At 33.4% G+C, this 20,640-nt stretch overlaps 4 long non-coding RNA genes across 11 annotated transcripts; 1 reads left to right on the top strand and 3 right to left on the bottom strand.

Annotated features, from left to right (window-relative positions):
* Nucleotides 1–1,606: 1,606 nt before the first annotated feature.
* On the bottom strand, nt 1,607–5,517 carry LOC146936363 (uncharacterized). Its single transcript, XR_015033168.1, has 7 exons — nt 5,260–5,517; nt 5,079–5,157; nt 3,102–3,186; nt 2,826–2,896; nt 2,653–2,699; nt 2,068–2,221; nt 1,607–1,974 (listed from the first exon to the last, which is right to left on the bottom strand). It is a non-coding gene; the product is annotated as an uncharacterized LOC146936363 (long non-coding RNA).
* Nucleotides 5,518–6,706: 1,189 nt separating this feature from the next.
* On the top strand, nt 6,707–7,679 carry LOC146936362 (uncharacterized). Its single transcript, XR_015033166.1, has 2 exons — nt 6,707–7,094; nt 7,202–7,679. It is a non-coding gene; the product is annotated as an uncharacterized LOC146936362 (long non-coding RNA).
* Nucleotides 7,680–10,138: 2,459 nt separating this feature from the next.
* Nucleotides 10,139–13,464, bottom strand: LOC146936361 (uncharacterized). 2 transcript variants are annotated; one of them, XR_015030568.1, is made up of 5 exons: nt 12,946–13,464; nt 12,454–12,656; nt 11,648–12,045; nt 11,466–11,570; nt 10,139–11,378 (listed from the first exon to the last, which is right to left on the bottom strand). It is a non-coding gene; the product is annotated as an uncharacterized LOC146936361 (long non-coding RNA). The 2 variants fall into 2 exon arrangements; XR_015030569.1 differs by having other exon boundaries at nt 12,454–12,635.
* A 628-nt stretch (nt 13,465–14,092) lies between these two features.
* LOC146936360 (uncharacterized) lies at nt 14,093–17,584 on the bottom strand. Of its 7 annotated transcripts, none has more exons than XR_015033164.1 (6): nt 17,452–17,584; nt 16,443–16,485; nt 16,155–16,249; nt 15,839–15,971; nt 14,447–14,579; nt 14,093–14,323 (listed from the first exon to the last, which is right to left on the bottom strand). It is a non-coding gene; the product is annotated as an uncharacterized LOC146936360 (long non-coding RNA). The 7 variants fall into 7 exon arrangements; XR_015033163.1 differs by lacking the exon at nt 17,452–17,584 and adding an exon at nt 17,302–17,405; XR_015033160.1 differs by having other exon boundaries at nt 16,155–16,485.
* Between the last annotated feature and the right edge of the window lie 3,056 nt (nt 17,585–20,640).

The following is a 20,640-nucleotide window of genomic DNA, read 5'->3' as shown; positions in this document are numbered from 1 at the left end:
CAAATCAAGCAAAAAATCATTCGTGATTGATCAAGCTTCTAGACCACTTTTTGGTGTGCTGGCACCTTTACAACATCTCTTTCATAACTCTATATAAAGGAATGAAGACTTGAAGATTAGTAGAGACTCTATAACATTTAAATTGTGCCAAAACTCGTTGTGAATCAAACATTTAGAATTTCTTACCAACTTTCATATCTTAGAAATTCTAGAGTCTTAAGAGTCTGATTTGTTTTGTATTTTGAACACCACTGATTGTATATCAAGTGTTCACACCAAACTTATTTATTTGTAATTTGTTTGTTTAGAAGTTTCTTGCTTTTTTGCTTGAGCATAGGAAATCTCTTGCTTGTGTGCTTGAGTATTTGAAGTCTCTTGCTTGTTTGCTTGAGCATTTGTAATCAAATTGGATTATAGTGAAAATCTCCTTGGAAGTGCAAGGAAGACTGGACTACTTCTGGATTGTGGAATGAACCAGGATAATTGCTTTGCGTCTTTTTCTTCTCTCTTTTTATCTTTACTTTATCCGCTGCATTAGAATCTGAACTCTATCAGACTCGGGACTTAGTTTAAAAAGAAGAAAAAGCTAACATAATTCAACCCCCCCCCCCCTTCTTGTGCTTTTCTCACCTTCAGACATCAGAGTATGAAGACCGTCTAGTCTAAAGTTCACACAGAGTATGAAGTTCATCAGAGTCTGAAGTGAATAACCTAAATTTAGTTATTTTTGAAGACACAAATACGCAGAAGGAATAGAAGACTGGAGCAATGGATATTTCTAAAGAATTAGAAGGCATTGGATGTTTCTCCATAGAGAAATGACAAAGAAAGGCCAATAGTACAATTGTACAACCACTACTCCACTACTCCAACATTTCTTGTGTACAAGCTACAACTGTGTCTCTACTTGTTAATTACCTATCAAGGAATGGTTTTTGAATTATTACCTCCTAAGACATTAACCATATCAAGCAACAGATCATTGTTGATTGATCAAGCTTTTAGAACGATTCTTTGATGCGCTGACACCTCTACAATGTCTCTTTCATACATCTATATAAAGGAAGGAAGACTAGAAGACTTTGAGTTACTCTACAACATATTAATTGTGTCAAAACACTGCTGAAACTGTTGTCACTACTACAAAATACCCCCTTTAATAGCACTCATTTTGGCTCTTAATAGCGCTTCTCAAGCGCTAAGAAAGCCCCCGCTATAATAGGTCAGGAGCCTCTAATAGCGCTTTCCAAACGCTATTAAATAGCAATACGTTAATAGCGCTTTCAGAAAAGCGCTAATATAGCCTTATTCTAATGCTATTAAAGTATCCTTTCTAACAGCTGTTTCTTAGCACTTTCTGAGAAGCGCTATCGTAGGTTTTTTACTCAAACAGGGGGTTTCTTAGCGTTTTATTGTAAGCGCTAATAAAAGTTGTGTTTTTTTTTTTTTAAATCCTGTAACCAAAAATGCTATAATTAAACGCTATAATAAAATACTGAAATATGAATATAGCAAATTACATTCATGATAATTTCATTACAAATTGATCATAAACTTAATTATGAATGTCATAATACTAGTCAATCCACAATTGCCAATAAAAAAAAAAAGCTCCTAAAAGCAGCCACAGTTACCACCAAAAAATCACCTAAATTTTAGAGGACTCGTGACAAGCTATATAGTCCAGCACAACCAATTAAGATTTACCTTTTGATGTTCATCGACCAATTTAACAAGATTCAATTGCCATGCCACAAATGTCCCTATTGCTTCACCAACAGTCGCGACATTGCCTTCTTCAACAGGTATAAGCCACAAAGCTTTCCTCTCAACAGCAACATCAATCCTAACCTTGACATATCCAGGTGGTAATTTCTTGTTGTGTAAAACATCACTACCCGTGTTATATAATTTTCCATGAGCAACCAAATGTCGACATGGGGATGATAAGTAAATTTCAATAGACGAAATACCCTAAACCAATAGTGAATGAACATATACGTTATTAGGATTATGAAACAAAATACACTCCATTACAATTTAACATTTTATAAAGAAAACATTTACCTTCGGAATGGCGTCAAGTGCAAGAGGGCTGCAAGAATCTTTGACACTAGTTTCTATCCTTTGAACCAAATCTTGTGGTTGTGGGGTCTCTCCACCATCTTTCTGTTTTTGTCTCTCTCCAACATCTCTTTTTTGTTGTCTTTCTTCAACATCTCTGTTTTTGTCGGGAATAGTTAGTTTGAGTTTATTGATAACTAATATTACTAGTTAAAATTTGGTTCTAACAACCGAGTTATGAATCATATGCTTAAGGATTCACTGCCCATACACAAGTGAAAAAAGATAGAAAAAGAAAATAATTAAATAATATTTATTTTTTAAATAATAAAATAAAAGGTATTTTTATGTGTGTGTGCCTAAGTGGTACGCTCAAAAGCTTGTGACCATGCAAGACTTTCTCCAAAGATATATGCATATAGTCCATTGCAAATTTGATATCTTTCCGTAACCACCTAACTTAAATAGTTGCTTTTAATCATCAAGAATTCCTACCACTATTATCCACCTCATCATATTAATTTTCATTATCTTTTGCAATAACTAACTTTTGACCATGACTTTAACAACAGAAAAAGAAGTCAATACCTCGATCCATCTGTTTGATTCTCACACCAGTAGCAGTTGGCACCACACTGATCATATAAGTGAAAAAAAAGTCAGTCCCTCAAAACTCAAATCGAAATAGAGAGAATTAGTCTTTGCCATACAAACTTAAAACAATTGTGTGAGTAACACTTGAGCTAGTATTTTGGACATACCTTAAAAAAATGGAACGATACAAGCCTCTATTGTGAAAGTGATCAACCAAATCCAATAAGTTAAGTTGTATCTGCACACATGTTGAATGGGTTAATTGATGATCCTTTGACATATATAAACTACTGGATCAGGGAAATGCAAAAAAATGGAGCTTGTCAAATATTACACTATGTAGTAGTATCATATACAATTAGAAGATACTATCATAAATTGCAAAGAAATGTGAGCATTATAATGAAGATTCAAAATCAAAGAAATATAGCATGGAAGTATACCTCAGACTTTTCAATAATCAATGGATTTAAATCAGTGGTCTGTCACCCAACTGTGAAAGGGGCCAGCATATCATGTTTCTTGAACCTGAAATAGTCAAAGTATTTCAGCAAGTTTATACATAGTAATCATATCAAGCTTAAACTTGATTAATTTTTTATTCTTTTCTATTTGAAAAATAAATAAACTTCATGCATGGACCCTCCACTAGAATTGTTTTTCCTTGACCTATGGTTATTTAAAGTTGTTACAAAACTCAAAAGAGAAATCTAAAGAGAAGAGAAAGGAATCAGATAATGTATCCAATTGCATTCGTGAATGAATCTGAATTATAAACACAAGTCTAAAGGGGTGGTTGTTACAAACATTAAATTATCCCATTGGATAATAAAAGAGTATTTATACCTCTGCTATAATACAATTAGCATGTTGGAAATCTCAACATAAGAAGAGAGTGATAAAATTTAGCGTCATAGTTTATCATAGAAAATAGTGGTTGTCTTATCAAGTTCAAAGGTGCCAATTTAGATAAGTTCAAGATAGTGCTATGTTTAGATTTAGGCATTTAATCAATAACAAAACTCGACATTTCGAAATTTCAAATTTAGGAATTAATCAGTGTCATGAACTTGTCAAATAAACATCGTGTCAGAAACTGGCATTGCCATTTAAACACAAAAAACACATTCAAACTAAATAGAGTTACAAGATTATTATCACCCATTCAATTTTTTCTTCGAAAAGTCCAAGAAGTTAAAACAAAGACGAACCATGTCAATCTTAAAACAAGCAACTAGTTACATTTTGTAATTCAATGGATCATCTTTTAGTTACTATCACCTTTTTAAGGACACTCTCTCTTCAACAACTAACAAGTCCCTCAACTAAAATAAGAAAGAAAATAGATAATAATTTGTCAAACCATCTCCAATTCATGTGGTTCTTGCTCTCTTCAATTTCTTTTTATTTATTTTTTAAATACACACATTATAAGTAGTATATATAGTGGAACCTATTCAAGATCTCTCTTCAAGTTCACATGCTAGTTATATTATTAATAACAACAATTTGTGCTTAGTTTAAGATGATACTTACAAATTGCTATAATAGTATTCAACCCTTAATAGGATGAGTTCCTATTAGGTAAAGGACTCCGCATTTAAGATGTTCTTCATAACTCAAAGTAAGATGAGTGTTAGTATATAGACTTTAATCAAACTAATTAATCAAATAAAAGGAATAAATATAATTTAAGTATTTGGAAAGGAACCCGATCCTATGATTCAATTACCAATACACCATGAGCATATAATAACCCTTTTCATGGACAATTTTTGCATATACATTAACATTCTTTATTAAGGCACATTTATATTACTTTACATGATTGAAAGCCTTAAAAAAAAAACATTCTAAATTTCATGTACTATATCTCCAGATCTCATGAATCAAATAAACTCAAATACTAACAACGAAGATTCAAATAAGTTGTTGAGGTATTTAAAGTAACTTCTCAAACAAACAAATCAAAGGAGACTCAATCTACAAATAAATATGGGTTGTAATATAACATTATGACCTAAATTGATTCATGTAGCTGACCTCAATTAGTGGGATAAGCCTTGATTGTTGTTGTTGTATCAATAAACAAAGAAAGAAAATATCAAAGAAATCCATTCAATTAGTTATACGTACATGTTTATTTGTCCATTCAATTGGCACTTAATGAAAACATTACAAAAACTAGCTTAAAATTAGGCGTGGCTTTTCTCTACATACACAGAATCCTGCGAGCAAATGGGTCATATACTCATGAAATAAAGAAACAAGCAAATGGGTAAATCAAATACTTCAAAAAACTACACAAACAATATATACAACAATAATAAAAAAAGACACAATAATTATTATTCTGATCTGAAAAACTTAAAAACTATCAACAGTAGTACCAGTGTTCAAATAAGAAAGATGTTTAATACCTTTTTTTGGAACAATGAATCACCACCACTCGTTGCCGCTGTTGCCGTGCTTTCCAATTTGTCGGCGGAAACCCTACATCTTAGGAAAAGGAACAAAAACGAAATTACAAATGAAGAACTATAGAGAACACAAGTGAGAATACGATAGAAAGCAGATTCATAAGAAAACAAGTGGACCTACCTTCACCATCGTAGTCACCATCGCGATCATCGTCCTCCTTCACGAACTCATGGGTCATCGCCGTAGTTGAATCTCAGGGATCTGTTAAAGATTCGTTCAACATGGGGAGCAATGAAGAGAGGAAGGTTGTTAGGGTTCAGGTGAGTTCAACAGGGAAAAGAAGAAGGAAGAATGGAGAAAAGGGTTTCTGGGGGAAGATGAAAGAGATGAGGGTTTTTGGGTTTCTCAGATTTAGAGTATGAAAGAAGAGAAAGAGGAGTGATTCTCAAAAACTATAACTCAGTGAAATTAAATAATATGCGTGTTTTTATATTATTTTTTTAATTTGCCAAAAGTCCTAACATAGCGTTTTGACAAAGCGCTAACAAAGGTAGTAGGCTATCATAGCATTTTACAAAAAGCGCTAATAAAGGCTGTAGGTTTCTTAGCATTTTTCTTAAAGCGCTATTATACCTGTTTTTTTTAAGGCCTATAATAGCGCCCGATAAAAAACGTTATTATACCTCTATATTTGAGTTTTTTAATAGCATTTTTCTAAAAGCGCTATTAAACCACTACTCCACTACTCCAACATTTCTTGTGTACAAGCTACAACTGTGTCTCTACTTGTTAATTACCTATCAAGGAATAGTTTTTGAATTATTACCTCCTAAGACATTAACCATATCAAGCAACAGATCATCGTTGATTGATCAAGCTTTTAGAACGATTCTTTGAGGCGCTGACACCTCTACAATGTCTCTTTCATACATCTATATAAAGGAAGGAAGACTAGAAGACTTTGAGTTACTCTACAACATATTAAGTGTGTCAAAACACTGCTGAAACTGTTGTGCATCAAACACTAAAATTTCTTAAACTTTCATATCTTAGAAATTCTTAAGTCTTACAGTCTGAATTGTTTTGCCTTGTGAACACCACTGATTGTATATCAAGTGTTCAACCAAACCTATTCTTTGTAATTTGTTTGTTTAGAAGTTTTTTGCTTTTGTGCATGAGCATAGGAAATCTCTTGCTTGTGTGCTTGAGTATTTGAAGTCTCTTGCTTGTGTACTTGAGCATTTGTATCTTATATTTTAAAGACAAAATTTCTATTTGTAAATTTCTTAACCATTGCCCTAAGTGCACTGGTTAAGAAGACTCGTATTTTTAATATATTTACTATAATGTTCGCACAAGTCTTTTAGCAGTTATAAATACAAGAAATTACAAGAAAAACAAAAAGAAGAAAGAAAAAAAAAACAGATAGACTCGCTAACTTAATTAAAGAATATAGATAGAGACAAATTGTTACTAAAAAATAAAATAAGATAGTGAGAAATTTTTTATTTACTTACGAAAGGCGAAATAAAATTAGACTAGTTATTAATTGATTGATAAGTTTCGTTCAAAAACAAATTAATCGATTGATAAGTTGTTACTTATTAATTGATTGATAAGTTGTTACTTATTTAAATGACGATTGCACATATAGGGACTGCGTATAACCAAAGTCTTCAAACCTTGCCCTAGACTTGAATAAGTTTTTATCTATTTATTTCGAACTATGTCTATTTATCCTAATTCACCATCATATCCTTCATTGAATAGGTTCTCTCCTTTGTTCCTGATTTATCAAAGGTTAAGCTCACTTCCTTGTGTAACTTGAACTCACTAGAAATAAAAATGATACCGCTTTCATGTCCATTATACATGAAACTGAAATCTTCCATGAATGAGAAAGAAGCTACCGATTTTTCTTTGGACCAACAAGCATTCGTTCCTGATCGAGTAGTGGACTTTTTGCTTCAAAACTCACCATCAGCAAAGGTTACATGCATCATACAATGATTAAGGTGGAATATATTTTCACCGTTCTTGATGTTGTACTTGTTTGTTAAAATGATAAATGACCAACTTTTTCAGCCTGTAATCTAAATTGTTAACGGTGTTACTTTTTCAGCTGGACCAGAACCAAGATAAGTTATAGAAGATGGGTTTGACAAAAAAAGGCATGGTGGAGGATTCAAGAGCTACATGGATTTGATATGCAGAAGTTTTTGTCAAGAGATTGAAATCAAGATAGTCCTTGAAATGTGGAGGCCTTAACAAGAATACTTTTTCCTAGTGAAATCTGTCAACTAGCTAGATAGTTCATGAAATCAAGATTGTATTTATTTTCTTGCATTGTTATTATATTACATATTATAATTAATTTTATGATTCTACTTTTTAGGGATTTATATTTATATATTTGAATATTTTGGGGTCATGTGTTTGATCCTTCTTTTTTAATTCAAAGAGCATGGTCTGACCTAGGAAGCACAGATGACTCTAGTATTACAATTATCGTGGTGTCCGACACTCCTATATATAACATTTGTAGGGCACGTATCAAACATTTAAGATAAGTTTCATAAATAAAATTGTTTTTCTCTTTACTTCGATATTCCGTATACCGGTGTCCAACACTTATATAACACTCATACAAGGCGTATTAGACAACTAAGACAAATGTCTTAAACTGTTTTTTTCTTTCCTTTTTGCTTCCACACACCATAGATACAACAGTTAAATATATTGATCAATGAGGAATTATAAACATTAGAATTGATTACAACATTTTTAGCTTTATCAATAATAGATGGATAAATGAAGGTCAAATACTACACTCTATTGTTTTAGAACTTTTTTGAATGAAAAAAGTTGTTTGTGTTAGATAAACATATATATATTTTGATTCTCAAATTAAATCTTTTATTGACAAACTAATATATAGCAGTGTTGGTGTCCGTGAAGGATTTTGTGTCGGTATGAAGTCAGATGTCCGTGTAGGAGTCCGTGCTACGTAGGGTTTGAAGTGAATTAGAGTCTTAAATATCCAACTATTTGGTTACAAAATTGTGGGTTTTATATTATATGATATGATGTGGGTTTTATGCTACTTCTGAATATTTTCTGTTATAAGTTTATTTTTGTTTATACTTTTTGGTCTGCAAGGCAAAATCTAGGTAGTCAAAAGCAGCATTTTGCGCCATGGCCAGGTAAGTGTGGGACTAAGCAGTGGCTGGACGCTACGTTGTGGGGTGTTGCGAATTTAAGTGTACGAGGGAGAAACTGGTGACAAAACTAGCAGTTAGAAGACGTGAAATTATATCTCGAGTTTGCATCAGTTCGAAGACGTGAAATTATATATGTGTGACCTTTCTTTGGTTGGTTATCCCTTTTGAGATGCAAGGCAGGATGCATATTGTAGAAAACTAAATGCAATTATGATTGCCAGCACTCTATTTTATTTCCTCGGCAATGATCACAATCATATGAAAATATCAAAAGTAGCAAAATTCTGTCTCTTTTACATCATAAACCTTAATCATTTTCAGCTGATAGAGTTCTAAGAAGAATCGTGAGAGTTACGTAGTGCTTAATGCACCTCGGGTCCCCTTGTAATCGAGAATGATTTCGAGGCCTCACTACTTTCGTCATGATTGTATCAGCGGAAAGGCATGACTTTATAGTAGTAATTGGGATTATCCGTCAAGAAGGCTGTCTTGGGAGAGCTTTTGGATCCTTGAGGATCTGTAGATGAACGATTAAAAGGTTATTTTGCTTTGATTAGTCTCCTTTTGTAACCATTTCCGTCGTTATGTCGTTGCTGTTGGAGATTTTATGGAGGTGCGTTGCTATTGGAGATCGAAAATTTGTTCCAGACCCTAACTACCCTCTCACTTCCCAACTTTAATGTTTGTAATTTGACTTTAAGTATTCATACTTAAACTTAGTTTGCGATGCTTCTTGAATAGAATTAACTTTGTACCCGATTTGAATTCCCGATTACCCCTAACAAAAATACTATTCGAAAAATCAAAATTTGCACACAAAGAAAACCACTACTTCCTACTTGAAATCGAATACATAATCAATTAAACGAAGTATAAAATCACATAAATGAAACAAAAATTGCAAAAGAAAAATCATGAATGGAATTGTGGGGTTACAAATGATGTGTCTTTTGAATGGGATAAAAAGCTTGCTCAACAGAAATGGGGAGAAAGCTTGGTTCAAAAATGTGGTGAAATGACATTGAAATGAGAAGGCAAGAAGATGAAGGAATGGCAATGGAAGAGGAGAGAAAATGTTTTAGCCTTACATAACAACTAACAAGAGAGATAAATAAGGCAAAAGATCAAGGGAAATGTTAACTTGTGCCCTTAAGGCACAAGTTTAGAAGGCAAATGTAGAAACTTATTTTTTAAAATTGTGCATTCAATGTCTTGGAAAGTTAAAAACTTATCTTTTCAATACAACACACATGTTTTAATTCTTTTTTTAGATCCTTATAACTTGTGCCCTAAGGGCACAAGTTAACATGACCCAAAGATTAAATATCACGAAAAATTTAAGGACCCATAAATAAGGTGCAATTGGTAAAGTTGTTGCCATGTGACTGTAAGGTCACGGGTTCAAGTTTTCACTACAAGAATTTTCCTTATTACTGGTGGAAATAATCCCCCAGTAATGCAAAAAATCCCTCAGTAATACGCATTACTGGCAGATTCGAGTCCCTCAGTAATATGAGCGTCAGAAATGTTACTGGCGGAATTTTCCCTCAGTAATGGGAAGTTAGTTTTGACAAAGCATTACTGAGGGATTATTCCGTCAGTAATTATTGACGGATTATTCCGCCAGTAATTACTGACGGAATAATCCCTCAGTAATGTAGATTCAGATTTGTCATAATATTACTGGTGGATTTATCCCCCCCAGTAATGTTAATCGAATTTGCATTACTGACGGAAATGTCCGCCAGTAATGTACTTCACCTTTTTTTTTTTTTTTGATCTCTTCCCCCACTTTTTGATTTTAATTAGAGAAATAAAATTAAATAAACACAAATAAATTAAAGAAATAATTTTTTTTATTTAATACGACAAATTAATTAAACCACATATCATTATAATATTTGTACAATACATAAATAATTTTCATACAAAATCATAAATAGTTTAATAATATTCCTACAATCTAGAAAACTAAGAAAAAAAACTAATTATCATAATATTCGGACAAATTTGATCTTGATCTCCCTCTCGGTGATCTTCGCTCCTATTTCCTCCTCTTCCCGTGTTTTGGGGATTTTCTTGCGAAGCCTCATCCATATAATTATTAAAGTATCCATATAATTATCCTGCTACCTTTGAAAAGCTTCAACAAATGCATATAACATGATATGATAATCTCATAAGAATAAAGACTACAATAGCAGGAGCGTCGGATTCAATTGAATGTTCAAAATGCCAAGCACCAGAGGCTACAGCTATGGCTCTGAAAACAAATGCCAAGCACCAAAATTCAGTCCCATAGCTAAGTCTCTAAACACCCCAGCCAAAGACAAACATAAGCCAAGATAAAAGAATGGAATTTAGTCCCCCAAAAAAACTGCTAAGACCCCTCCAGACACAGCATAACCGCTGCTGGACTGTCAAGACAGCAGCTTAGAAGCGCTGCCAGCAGAACCAACATAGCAGTATCCACTGACTCATCACAGTCCTGCTGCACACTATCGCATCAAACACAACCGTTGACTCCAACTCCACTCATAAAACATACAAGCCGGAATAAAGTCATTGCTAAGTGGATCAAAAACAGAATGAATGAAATGGCTTGAATAATTGAGTTTATTAATAAAGTTCCAACTGCCATTTATGCAGAAAACTAAACAAAATGAAAATTATTGATTTGTGTAACTAGGCACTTCTATGGATGATTTATTTACACGTAGTTTTGAAGAATTCAGCAGAGAGAATTCCAGGTAAATTTTGCATAACAAATTGATTTGTGTATTTGTGTAACTAGGCACTTCTATTGAAGGAGTGGTACTTGGCTCAAAGCATATCTCTAAACAAATCTGCATAACAGGTAAATTTTGCAGTGCATTTTGGGTGATTCGCCTATGTACGGCACTTGTGTATTTTATCCTTTCTGTTATATTGCAACCATGTTCATCTTGTACAGGTCTGCCTTAATAAAATTTGCTGCTACAAAAAAAAAAAAAAAGTTTACCTCTTTACTAGAAGAGAGAATTCCAGACCAAAAGTCGCTGGAAGAGATACGGAGATCTTCGTTTGATGAATATAACACTGAAATAACAAAGCAAAACAGATGCATGACAATCATCCTTATAGGTAAGACATTATAAACATGAAAGAAACCATGCTTTCACTTACTTGTGTTGAAGGCCCATTTAGCTACAGGTTTTTCAACATGGCCAGATTGGAAAGCTAGTTTTGTAAGCCAACCATTGAGTAGTAACACTTCAAGAAAGTTATCTCCTGAAAGAACACACAGTATCAACAGAGTAGTAATATTTGACATGTCCTTAAGCTAGAATTTGATTTATTATAATGACCTTTTCACCAAAAACTTCTACCCCCCAAACTGGAATTTCATCTTCTTCTCCAAAGGCTTTCAACTGGATAAGAATGCAAAAGTAATCAGTAACGTACAGTGTCAATTACAAAAATACAGAACAAATTAAAAACAAATGTAATAACAGGTAAAAAAAGAATGCACATCAATAATCTTGAACACATGATTTTGCACATCAATAATCTCAAACAAACAAGTTTCTCCAATCTTCACTTTGCATTCCCTCACAAATTCTTGCCAACCTTTAGTAAACCATGCATAATTGAGATGTTGATTATAACTCACCTTTACAAACCATGATCCTTCCTCTACTTTCAACTCCACAAAATTTCCACTAAGCATATTATGTTTCTTGAACAACTCACTTGGTACAACCAGCTGCATATATAAGAACAAATTAAAAGTTTATATATTCATACATTTAGCTATTCATACATATCTCTCTTTGGTATAGTATGAATAAGGAAACAAACAGTTCAAAACTATTATAAATAAACATTATAATTGAGAAGCAAAACAAGTTACTGGATGTATTTTTTTGACAGTAAAGGAATTTCATTGATTAACTTGAAAATCCTTACAAAGAGAAGTCTAATTTGGTTAGGAACATTGCCTTTCCATACCATACAACCAACAGAAAGAGATATGCAGGCCAGGCTATGAGCAACAACATTGCTATCTTCTTTAACAAAGCTAACACTAGCATTTTCTAATCTTGACATTTTATCTAAACAATCTATGATTAAATCATCTATAGCAGCAAATTTTACAGCACCATAAAAAGACCTTACTACTGTCTCAGCATCCATCTCGACAATGAGATTCTTGAAGTTTCTCTGCTCCGCCAGCAACAAAGCACCATCGTAGACCCATGGTTTCTGCTACTAAAGGAGATACTACAACGTCTTCTCTCCTTGTTTCAGAAAATAGGACAAACCCACAATTGTCTCTACCAATCAATCCCTAACCTGTTTCATTTGAGAAACACCCTGCATCAACATTTATTTTAATGAAAACATAAGTATTATAAATAAATATTACCAAAACTCACCAAAACGTACACAACCCCAAAACATTCCAAAATCAAAGCAAAAGGAATCGGTTTGGAATTAAGAAAGTGTGTGATTAAGAAAATTATTATTTCAGCATAATGATGAATGAATCAGATTGGAATTAAGAAAGTTAAAAAGGAATTACTAAAGTTAAAAAGGATTAAGGAATTAAGCAACTTCCAAACAAAAATGATTACCAAACAAAAGAAAAGTAATTTACACTTACTCAATTAGGGTTTGTGAGATGGAGACATATGAAGATTCATTTCAGAGATCGCACTGAAAGTGGGTAACTGAAAGGTCGTGGCGTGATTGCGGGCTTCAATTTCGACGGAGAGGTAGAGATGGCGACGAACACGGTCGCGGTGTGACTGGGGATGGGTGATGGATGGAGGCCACACTGAATCACCGGAGGAGAAGAAGGGGTCACGCTTCAGCCTTCAGCCTTCTCTCTCGTCACGACGGCGAAGATTTCCGGAGGACGGTGGGGAATAGATCTGGTGACGAGAGATCTGGTGTATAGAGGGAGGGGAGCTTTTTTTCACGGAGGTATAAAACAATTTGCACAAAGGCATTTCTGGCGGATTTGATTCATTACTGACAGATTCGTTTATTAATGGCAATGGACCATTACTGACGGATAAGCGGACTACTGACGGATTTATTGCTTCAATTACTGGCGGAATTTGTGTATTACCGACGGATTCGAATGCAACATTATTACTGGCGGATATGTTGCATTACTGGCGGATTATTTAATCTGTTATACTATTACTGTCGTATTTCTGTCGGATTTATATCCCTCAGTAACGCAAAGGAACATTATTGGCGGATCTATTGCATTACTGGCGGAATATTTGATCCGTTATACTATTATTGGCGGAATATTTCCGCCAGTAATACATCGTAGGTTCTTTATTGATATTACTGGCGGATTTATCCTTCAGTAACGTTATTGAGGGTTTTTTTGGATGTTACTGAAGGTTTATTCCGCCAGTAATTACTGAGGGCCTAAATCCCCCAGTAATGCAATTTTGAATTGGTTAGTAAATTGGGGAATTATTGTGGTGTTTGGAAACAACCTCTTGTGTAAAAACAGGGTAAGACTGCGTACAATACACCAAATGGTGGGACCCCTTCCCGGACACTACGTATGCGGGAGCTTCAATGTACCGGGTTGCCCCTTTTTTTTTATTTTTATAAATCATCTTTTTTATCACCACTCTTTATTAAACTTCCAATCAGACATCATAAATTCCCATAAGTTGAGAATTAGCATGCTTATCAAACATCCTATCAACTAGATCGTCTACCCGTGCTGCCGCACATGTCATATATAACCAAAAAGATAATATTAAATTCATTCTACTATATCAAACGAAATTAATACAAATTATGTGACAAACCGATGCATGTTAACAATTCTTGTTTTAATTGACAAAAGAACTTCATTATCCATAACTTTACATGCACAGCCATCAATGTGCAACATATACTACTCCACTTTCAATCTAATAGCATTTTTCCAAGTGATCTGAGTTTCAAAACGTGTCTTGTAACATGGGTATTGACCGCAACTATGGCTAACATCATGAACAAATCACCTGCCAACATTTAAAAACAAATACAATTGGGATGTATATATTAGCGTCTTTACAACATGTATATATATCAATTTGCAAGTAATGTTTCAATTAAAAGTCAGCCGGTTTCACATTTAAACATACCAACAAAGGTTTGTAGACTTCAAAGGTTTGTAAACCAGGTGTGCCAGCAACTTTACACAACGATGTTAGCTTATATGTGGTTGTGTCTTTATACGCCAATTTAACCAATTGCTGAAGATGTAGCCAGTGTTGTCTAGACAAATCAAATAAGGAAAAGACCTTAAAATAAACTCATGCTCAAGCACCCAAACACATAATTGAATCAAAGATTCACAACACGATGCATATCATAAAAAGAAGTTAAAGAGTTAACACCATTTAGAGTGTGAATGTAAATGAAGGAAAGTAAATAGCTCCATAACAATAAATTGATATTATTTGAAAATGAAAACACAACAATCCATTATCAGTAGCAACCAATTTAAATTAAACAAAAATATTGAACCTTTGGTCGGAAATATTAAGGCCATTCATCTTACAAAAAAATGTTCACATCCCATATTCCCTTAATATCGGTTGATAAGACTCTATGAAAGAGAAAAAGAAATGGAGAATGTGCATACAGAACACTTAATTAGATGTAAATTGATTCATTCATTCTTTATTTGTAAGTAAAATAAACTATCAACTATTAATTGTCATCAATTCAGGTAGCTAGCTAGACAGTTATTGTAGTAGATGTGTGGCCTTAATGAGAGGTCTAACAGTTAAATTATCAAACACTGATTGATTTCTAAGTCAAGAAAAACTGTGCAGTTAAAACAACATTGACTTAAAGTATAAACGCAGATAAACAATGCAGAATTGAAATATCAAATATGAAGAAATTTGCATAGCCAGAAAGTGTTATTGTGCAGTAAATCATAGACAGAAAATCTGACTACAAAAATGCAATTGAAACTGCAACAATTAAGAGTAGCACAGGAATATTTGTAACAATTATGTGTCCAAAAATTTGACTTATATACTTTATATATAGAGCTGAAATATGTGTCACAGTTCACTTGCTTTAGAAACCTGCGCTGAGCATGCTAATGGAACAGGCTATATTTATTTTGAGCATGACTTTTTCAATTTTTTGTTGAATCAGGATAGATATAAAACAGATGCACACTTTCAAAACTTTTAGGGGTTGCATATCTTTAATAACAGAGCAAGAACTTTTGGTGAATCCTAACACATTAGTAATGCACTACATTCCTTTACTTCAACAATGATTCATGAGAAATATGCTTTAACAACAACATCAAAGAATACATGAATTTTAATTTTTAATGCAAAACACCATGTTCAAATAAGACATGATTAGATGAACACTTCAAATAACAAAATAGAAATATATAACTAATCAAACTTCTCAAAATTAATGTTAGTCAAAATGGTTGGTTTTTATTTTTGTGGTTGTTTCATCAATGGTTTTTCGAAGCAACATCTTTGATTGTAGCTGCATACCTGTCTCAGATGTTGTTTTTTCCAGCTCTGCAGAGGCTGGTTCTATTTCCGGTTTGTGCGTCTTCACCTACTGTTTTTGCTGACGTCTTTCATGGCTACACTGGGGTTTCGGCATGTTCCCAATATTATGGTCCTGGTCACATGGAAAAAGAACATAATCAGAATAAAAACTTCAAGTGAAGCAAATATATATAGCATGAATTTTTTTAGCAAACAACTTATAGAATAGGAGTATTTTTTCAGATGTAATCCAACTATTTACCAAAAAGACATACAGTTCAGATGAAATAAAAAGTGCAAGGATGAGAATACATACCATGGTTATTATCAAGGACATCATAGTCTTCTATATTCTCGCTTCACTCCATATAGTTGCCTTGCTGATAGTTTATAGATGATCCATTTTTAACACTGTGATAGTATGATGAAAAAATCATAGTGTGAAAAATCAAAATGCAGTTTATATAAATCAGACTACACAATATAAAACCATTCAATATAGAATGCAGTTTGTCTTATCCCAATTAGATTTAAATGATCCTAACTCACCTTTAAACCATTCAATATAGAGTTACTGGTATACACTGTTAAAATAATAACTCACCTTTAATTTCTCCTAATAGGCCTCCAATCTCATTTGATTATAACTAAAAAAAATTCAAATTGTTCAGTTTCGTCATACATTAAAATCATGCCTTTTATTTTTCTAAAATCGATCAGAAAAAGAACAAAAATACCATATCAGTTGGGGTAGATTTCAAAATTTCAGTTATAAAAACAAACTGATATATTAAGTAGGAGAAGAAGAATGGGAGAATCCAAATAACACTCAAGTATAAAAGGTTTGAAGAACATAAAAGAGATGTCATTGAACTGTGATATGACAGAACACCTAGAAGACGAAGCTTCACAGTAGCATACACATAGACGAAAGATGACAGTGTATTACGGTGGCGGTCCTAAGAATACACATAGACGAAGCTTCACAGTATATATATATAATCAAGGAAAAAAAATCCATATCTGCAAATTGGATGTTTGAAAAAAAAAAATACATGACTTGAAATGAATTAATTGACATGGCTCTTGCATACTAAGAATGTTGTTCAGAGTACATATGCTTTAATCATTTACACAAAGGAAATTGAGTTTTACAAACATAAAAAAAAAAAAAAAAAGGTGTACATGGAGTTGCAAAGTCAAAAATTTTGTTGAAGGGTAATAAAATCAATGAATTTTTGCCACAAAATTCAAATTAGGTTAGTAAGAGTCATAAAATATGAAGCAAAACAAATTATAAAACTCAGATTTCAACTTAGGTTCAACTTAGGGTTTAGAATCATTGGTTACATAGATATCAACTTAGGGTTTAGAATCAAAGCGTAATGGTGGCAGTAGAGCTATAAAAGGTACACAATCTGATTTCACTACAGATAAAATAGAGGAATGCAATCATTCTCTACCGTAACTACCGACCACCACCGTAACCACCGACCATCTGCCATAGTTCCACTTCCGGCACCGGCACCACCTCCGTAACCAGCGACCATAAAAAAATGAATGAATAATTCTGGAAAAAAATTACAAAAATAAATTTAGAGAGTGAGTGGTACCTTGGACGGAAGAGAAAGACACCACCATGAAGAAAATAATTGCTCCATGTGTGAAATAATGAATAATTGCCTTAATCAAAGTGACAGAGGGAGAAGAAGAGGGAAGCATAGGGCTCAATAGAGTTTGCATCGGTATTGAACAAATAATGGAGAGGTGAGATAATAAGATGCACGTGTTTCAATTTTGAAGGAGTGGGATTTGATCAACGGCTGATGTGCTAACCGCCTCTAATTACAATGATCTAACTGTCTGGATTGATTGGCGCCTAAAAATACAGGATTAGGGTTGTGCAATTAGGCTAACAGTGTATGTTAAGATTATATAAAACATCAAAAGATGAATAACATGCAAAGATGAACTAACACACACATAATTATTTTATTTTTTTATAATCAGACACCATTTTTATCACCACTCATATTAACTTTTTCAAAAGTCATGTCTGTTTTCAAGATGGAACTTAGATATTTCCCAATACACTTCATTATGTCTATCCAGGGGCGGATGTACATATGGGCTATGAGACCCACATGCCTTTTCCCTATATTTTTTTTAATAATGGATATAACACAAAAGAACAAGTTAGTAGATGAGTATCCTTCAAAAAAAAAAAAAAGTTAGTAGATGAGTAAACTATCTCTTTTAGGATGTGTTTTATGTTTGAGTTTCGCAAAGTCATTTGTAGTTTTTGATGTGAATAAATTATTGAGGATGACTAAGTTTTATCCAAATGATTTTATAGATGTGTCGGAAGTGGCGTTATACCATTAACTTAAGAATTATATTACAAATGTTCGATCTGAACGAAAATTTGCTAAGTTGAAATTACTTTCAGATCTTTGTGCAAAACTTTTGGAAACAAATAAATGCAATACATTTGCCATGATTTATAAACTTTTGAAGTTAATTTGCTCTCGCTGGTAGCAACTGCAAGTGTTGAACGTGTTTTTTCAGAAATAAAAGTTGTGAAGAGTAACCTATGTAACAAAATGGGTGATAAATGACTAAATGACCGTCTTGTAACTTATATATAAAGAGATGTTCTTTTGGCAATGATGTCATTTTAGCTCATTTTCAACAATTGGATAGAAGACGAGATTTTGATTGTAATGTATTGCATCAAACAATGTTATTTCTTATTTTTAATATAGTTTGCATTATTTTTTCTTTGAAAATTTAGCCCCATATGTACCAAAAGTTTGGATCCGTCCCTGCGTCAATCTAGCACAATTGAAATTAGTGCCTTGATAAGTTGGTGACTTGCACATAATATAAAAACCTAATATTTATTACGTACTTTACATTTCATAGATCAAATAATTTTTAGCCTATGTTTGGTAATGTGATGCAGCTCGCATAATCGCGGGGAAGACTTCCGGTGAGGGAGAAGATTGGAGGTTTTGGTTTTCACGGTCAAAAATACATTGGATCGCGAGAAAGACGTAGTCCATGTTTGAATTTTATGGTATGTATGGCAAAATCACAGCATGCCACATTAATTTCGACAAAAGCTACACTTAAGACCTTCAACCAAATTGTGTTTCTTTTGTTAAACTTATCATGATTCAAAACATTCACTAATTTTTTTTCCTTCTCGAGCACCCATTTGAACTTTTACTCTATATATATAACAAACCTTTGCATACTAGAGAAGTCGATAGCAACCACTCTTATTGATGCTATTCTTGACTTTGTTAAGGCTCTGTTGTAAACTATAAAAGCAATATTGCAACTTGTATGAGTTGTGTGCACTTATACGGCTTCGTCAGTGCTCCTATGAAAATGTGAAGCGGTGGATAAAAAAAGCGATAAGTAGGCTAACTATTGCGAGCTATATGAGATGTGGGTTCATATACACTTCACTAGAAGCAAGACAAGGTTGCTCTCCTTCGCTCGTTTCGTACTTGATTTACTTATGCACTCCAGTACAAGCTGTGAGTCTGGCCCCTCAAGCGTATTTTCCAAGCAATTTACCCCAAACCCAAAGGGTACCCCAAACCCAAAGGGAACCGGAACATCATTTCAAGTGAGACTTGTAAAAAAGTACATGCAGAGAGATTTTGAAGCAGGGGTGAATGAATGTGAAGAACACTCCAATAAAAGATCAAGATGGTTAATCTTGAAGAGTATGAATTATTTATAAAGATGAAGATCATAGTCCATATGTCTTTCATTTTAAACGACATATAACCTGAATCCTAGAAAATCAGAAGAAGAGAGTTTATGATAGTTTTATATCACACAACTTCTTTAGAGTAATCAGATTCTAAAGGATATTTACAAATTTATGTCATATCACATGGGCATGTATTGCGGTTTAAGTTACCACTGACTAGAGTAATTTCAAATTTTGGTTGTCAGAGATTAAATACACCGCAAACTCGACATAATATAGGATTAAAAATCACATTTATGATAAAATTCAAAACACAGTAAGAACAAACCACTTTCTTCTTTATTCAAGCCTTCGCTTGTGACCATCAGTATTCACCACAAAGTTTAAAGTACATGCTGATAACAACTATCTTAGACACAATGACAATCATTTGTCAGCAACAAGGGCTTCAATTTTGTTTTCAATATGAGCTTCATGATCCTCGAGGCGACCTTTGACCGCATCATTTTCCCAACGGATCAACGTTGGCACACCAGTGAGCCTGAACTTCGGATCCACCCTCCATGGGTTCCTCCATGTTGGTCTATCTCCAACATAAGCTTTCAAAAGTGAAATTTCATTAGGTGAAGCCTCCAGCTTCTTGTAGATCACTGGCTCAGCTCTCACATAGCCTAACAAGACAAATAGTACACATCATGAAAAACATAAGGCCAAAACTAGTCATATTTATCATGGATTTTCATAAACTGGAGAAAGCGATGCTTCACAAACTGTCATTTTTTATTAACACAACGAAAACAGAAACATATAGCATCAAATGTAGAAATTTCTTCTTCCCTAACACACACACACATGCATCATTTTTTATTAACTTTTTTAAGTCTTGTCTCTTTTCAAGGCTGAACTTGGATATTTCCCTATAAACCTCATTTTATCTATCCAGCACAATTAGATTTCTTACATCAATAATTGAGTTAGGCTTAATATAAAACCTAATATTTATAACAAACTTTTCATTTCAGAGATCAAATAAGTTTTAGCCTTTGTTTGGTATTGTGGTGTGGCTAGCAAA

The sequence above is a fragment of the Medicago sativa genome, chromosome 3, assembly GCF_051527215.1.
Source record: "Medicago sativa cultivar Bolivia chromosome 3, Bolivia_mono, whole genome shotgun sequence".
NCBI lineage: Eukaryota > Viridiplantae > Streptophyta > Magnoliopsida > Fabales > Fabaceae > Medicago > Medicago sativa.
This window is presented reverse-complemented; position numbering and strand designations above follow the sequence as displayed.